The following is a 6,000-nucleotide window of genomic DNA, read 5'->3' as shown; positions in this document are numbered from 1 at the left end:
TATATATATATATATATATATATATATATATATATATTTTTTTTTTTTTTATACTTTGTCGCTGTCTCCCGCGTTTGCGAGGTAGCGCAAGGAAACAGACGAAAGAAATGGCCCAACTCCCCCATACACATGTACATACACACGTCCACACACGCAAATATACATACCTACACAGCTTTCCATGGTTTACCCCGGACGCTTCACATACCTTGATTCAATCCACTGACAGCACGTCAACCCCTGTATACCACATCGCTCCAATTCACTCTATTCCTTGCCCTCCTTTCACCCTCCTGCATGTTCAGGCCCCGATCACACAAAATCCTTTTCACTCCATCTTTCCACCTCCAATTTGGTCTCCCTCTTCTCGTTCCCTCCACCTCCGACACATATATCCTCTTGGTCAATCTTTCCTCACTCATTCTCTCCATGTGCCCAAACCATTTCAAAACACCATCTTCTGCTCTCTCAAACACGCTCTTTTTATTTCCACACATCTCTCTTCCCCTTACGTTACTTACTCGATCAAACCACCTCACACCACACATTGTCCTCAAACATCTCATTACCAGCATATCCATCCTCCTGCGCACAACTCTATCCATAGCCCACGCCTCACAACCATACAACATTGTTGGAACTACTATTCCTTCAAACATACCCATTTTTGCTTTCCGGGATAATGTTCTCGACTTCCACACATTTTTCAAGGCTCCCAAAATTTTCGCCCCCTACCCACCCTATGATCCACTTCCGCTTCCATGGTTCCATCCACTGACAGATCCACTCCCAGATATCTAAAACACTTCACTTCCTCCAGTTTTTCTCCATTCAAACTCACCTCCCAATTGACTTGACCCTCAACCCTACTGTACCTAATAACCTTGCTCTTATTCACATTTACTCTTAACTTTCTTCTTCCACACACTTTACGAAACTCCGTCACCAGCTTCTGCAGTTTCTCACATGAATCAGCCACCAGCGCTGTATCATCAGCGAACAACAACTGACTCACTTCCCAAGCTCTCTCATCCCCAACAGACTTCATACTTGCCCCTCTTTCCAAGACTCTTGCATTTACCTCCCTAACAACCCCATCCATAAACAAATTAAACAACCATGGAGACATCACACACCCCTGCCGCAAACCTACATTCACTGAGAACCAATCACTTTCCTCTCTTCCTACACGTAAACATGCCTTACATCCTCGATAAAAACTTTTCACTGTTTCTAACAACTTGCCTCCCACACCATATATTCTTAATACCTTCCACAGAGCATCTCTATCAACTCTATCATATGCCTTCTCCAGATCCATAAATGCTACATACAAATACATTTGCTTTTCTAAGTATTTCTCACATACATTCTTCAAAGCAAACACCTGATCCACACAACCTCTACCACTTCTGAAACCACACTGCTCTTCCCCAATCTGATGCTCTGTACATGCCTTCACCCTCTCAATCAATACCCTCCCATATAATTTACCAGGAATACTCAACAAACTTATACCTCTGTAATTTGAGCACTCACTCTTATCCCCTTTGCCTTTGTACAATGGCACTATGCACGCATTCCGCCAATCCTCAGGCACCTCACCATGAGTCATACATACATTAAATAACCATACCAACCAGTCAACAATACAGTCACCACCTTTTTTAATAAATTCCACTGCAATACCATCCAAACCTGCTGCCTTGCCGGCTTTCATCTTCCGCAAAGCTTTCACTACCTCTTCTCTGTTTACCAAATCATTTTCCCTAACCCTCTCACTTTGCACACCACCTCGACCCAAACACCCTATATCTGCCACTCTGTCATCAGACACATTCAACAAACCTTCAAAATACTCATTCCATCTCCTTCTCACATCACCACTACTTGTTATCACCTCCCCATTTACGCCCTTCACTGAAGTTCCCATTTGCTCCCTTGTCTTACGCACCCTATTTACCTCCTTCCAGAACATCTTTTTATTCTCCCTAAAATTAACTGATAGTCTCTCACCCCAACTCTCATTTACCCTTTTTTTCACCTCTTGCACCTTTCTCTTGACCTCCTGTCTCTTTCTTTTATACTTCTCCCACTCAATTGCATTTTTTCCCTGCAAAAATCGTCCAAATGCCTCTCTCTTCTCTTTCACTAATACTCTTACTTCTTCATCCCACCACTCACTACCCTTTCTAAACAGCCCACCTCCCACTCTTCTCATGCCACAAGCATCTTTTGCGCAATCCATCACTGATTCCCTAAATACATCCCATTCCTCCCCCACTCCCCTTACTTCCATTTTCTTCTTTCAAACTATTCGCCATTTCCCGCATTAGCGAGGTAGCGTTAAGAACAGATGACTGGGCCTTTGAGGGACTACCCTCACCTGGCCCAATTCCCTGTTCCTTCTTTTGGGAAAAAAAAAAAAAAAAAAAAAACGAGAGGGGAGGATTTCCAGCCCCCCGCTCCCTCCCCTTTTAGTCGCCTTCTACGACACGCAGGGAATACGTGGGAAGTATTCTTGCTCCCCTATCCCCAGGGATAATATATATGTATATATATATATATATATATATATATATATATATATATATATATATATATATATATATATATATATATATATATATATATATATATATATATATATATATATATATATATATATATATATATATATATATAATATATATATATATATATATATATATATATATATATATATATATATATATATATATATATATATATATATATATATATATATATATATATATATATATATATATATATATATATATATATATATATATATATATATATATATATATATATATATATATATATATATATATATATATATATATATATATATATATATATATATATATATATTATATTATATATATATATATATATATATATATATATATATATATATATATATATATATATATATATATATATATATATATATATATATATGTATATATATATATATATATATATATATATATTGATCGAGAGAGATGGGTGATTATTGGTGCATATGCACCTGGGCATGAGAAGAAAGATCATGAGAGGCAAGTGTTTTGGGAGCAGCTGAATGAGTGTGTTAGTGGTTTTGATGCACGAGACCGGGTTATAGTGATGGGTGATTTGAATGCAAAGGTGAGTAATGTGGCAGTTGAGGGAATAATTGGTATACATGGAGTGTTCAGTGTTGTAAATGGAAATGGTGAAGAGCTTGTATATTTATGTGCTGAAAAAGGACTGGTGATTGGGAATACCTGGTTCAAAAAGCGAGATATACATAAGTATACGTATGTAAGTAGGAGAGATGGCCAGAGAGCGTTATTGGACTACGTGTTCATTGACAGGCGCGCGAAAGAGAGACTTTTGGATGTTAATATGCTGAGAGGTGCAACTGGAGGGATGTCTGATCATTATCTTGTGGAGGCTAAGGTGAAGATTTGTATGGGTTTTCAGAAAAGAAGAGTGAATGTTGGGGTGAAGAGGGTGGTGAGAGTAAGTGAGCTTGGGAAGGAGACTTGTGTGAGGAAGTACCAGGAGAGACTGAGTACAGAATGGAAAAACGTGAGAACAATGGAAGTAGGGGGAGTGGGGGAGGAATGGGATGTATTTATGGAATCAGAGATGGATTGCGCAAAAGATGCTTGTGGCATGAGAAGAGTGGGAGGTGGGTTGATTAGAAAGGGTAGTGAGTGGTGGGATGAAGAAGTAAGATTATTAGTGAAAGAGAAGAGAGAGGCATTTGGACGATTTTTGCAAGGAAAAAATGCAATTGAGTGTGAGATGTATAAGAGAAAGAGACAGGAGATCAAGAGAAAGGTGCAAGAGGTGAAAAAGAGGGCAAATGAGAGTTAGGGTGAGAGAGTATCATTAAATTTTAGTGAGAATAAAAAGATGTTCTGGAAGGAGGTAAATAAAGAGCGTAAGACAATGGAGCAAGTGGGAACTTCAGTGAAGGGCGCAAATGGAGAGGTGATAACAAGTAGTGGTGATGTGAGAAGGAGATGGAGTGAGTATTTTGAAGGTTTGTTGAATGTGTTTGATGATAGAGTGGCAGATATAGGGTGTTTTGGTCGAGGTGGTGTGCAAAGTGAGAGGTTTAGGGAAAATGATTAGGTAAAAAGAGAAGAGGTAGTAAAAGCTTTGCGGAAGATGAAAGCCGGCAAGGCAGCAGGTTTGGATGGTATTGCAGTGGAAAATATTAAAAAAGTGTTTGACTGTATTATTGACTGGTTGGCAAGGTTATTTAATGTTTGTATGCCTCATGGTGAGGTACCTGAGGATTGGCGGAATGCGTGCAGAGTGCCATTGTACAAAGGCAAAGGGGATAAGAGTGAGTGCTCAAATTACAGAGGTATAAGTTTGTTGAGTATTCCTGGTAAATTATATGGGAGGGTATTGATTGAGAGGGTGAAGGCATGTACAGACCATCAGATTGGGGAAAAGCAGTGTGGTTTCAGAAGTGGTAGAGGATGTGTGGATCAGGTGTTTGCTTTGAAGAATGTATGTGAGAAATACTTAGAAAAGGAAATGGATTTGTATGTAGCATTTATGTATCTGGAGAAGACATATGAAGGAGTTGATAGAGATGCTCTGTGGAAGGTATTAAGAATATGTGGTGTGGGAGGCAAGTCGTTAGAAGCAGTGAAAAGTTTTTATCCAGGATGTAAGGCATGTGTACGTGTAGGAAGTGAGGAAAGTGATTGGTTCTCAGTGAATGTAGGTTTGCGGCAGGGGTGTGTAATGTCTCCATGGTTGTTTAATTTGTTTGTGGATGGGGTTGTTAGGGAGGTAAATGCAAGAGTTTTGGAAAGAGGGGCAAGTATGAAGTCTGTTGGGGATGAGAGAGCTTGGGAAGTGAGTCAGTTGTTGTTCGCTGATGATACAGCGCTGGTGGCTGATTCATGCGAGAAACTGCAGAAGCTGGTGCCTGAGTTTGGCAAAGTGTGTGAAAGAAGAAAGTTAAGAGTAAATGTGAATAAGAGCAAGGTGATTAGGTACAGTAGGGTTGAGGGTCAAGTGAATTGGGAGGTAAGTTTGAATGGGGCAAAACTGGAGGAAGTAAAGTGTTTTAGATATCTGGGAGTAGATCTGGCAGCAGATGGAACCATGGAAGCGGAAGTGGATCATAGAGTGGGGGAGGGGGCGAAAATCCTGGGAGCCTTGAAGAATGTGTGGAATTCGAGAACATTATCTCGGAAAGCAAAAATGGGTATGTTTGAAGGAATAGTGGTTCCAACAATGTTGTATGGTTGCGAGGCGTGGGCTATGGATAGAGTTGTGCGCAGGAGGATGGATGTGCTGGAAATGAGATGTTTGAGGACAATGTGTGGTGTGAGGTGGTTTGATCGAGTAAGTAACATAAGGGTAAGAGAGATGTGTGGAAATAAAAAGAGCGTGGTTGAGAGAGCAGAAGAGGGTGTTTTGAAATGGTTTGGGCACATGGAGAGAATGAGTGAGGAAAGACTGACCAAGAGGATATATGTGTCGGATGTGGAGGGAACGAGGAGAAGTGGGAGACCAAATTGGAGGTGGAAAGATGGAGTGAAAAAGATTTTGTATGATAGGAGCCTGAACATGCAGGAGGGTGAAAGGAAAGCAAGGAATAGAGTGAATTGGATTGATGTGGTATACCGGGGTTGACGTGCTGTCAGTGGATTGAATCAGGGCATGTGAAGCGTCTGGGGTAAACCATGGAAAGCTGTGTAGGTATGTATATTTGCGTGTGTGGACGTATGTATATACATGTGTATGGGGGTGGGTTGGGCCATTTCTTTCGTATGTTTCCTTGTGCTACCTCGCAAACGCGGGAGAGAGCGACAAAGCAAAAAAAAAAGAAAAATATATACATATATATATATATATATATATATATATATATATATATATATATATATATATATATATATATATATATATATATATATATATATATATATATATATATATATATTTTTTTTTTTTTTT

This window comes from Panulirus ornatus, chromosome 16 (assembly GCF_036320965.1).
Source record: "Panulirus ornatus isolate Po-2019 chromosome 16, ASM3632096v1, whole genome shotgun sequence".
In the NCBI taxonomy this organism is placed as follows: Eukaryota; Metazoa; Arthropoda; class Malacostraca; order Decapoda; family Palinuridae; genus Panulirus; species Panulirus ornatus.
Note: the sequence above shows the minus strand (reverse complement) of the source record.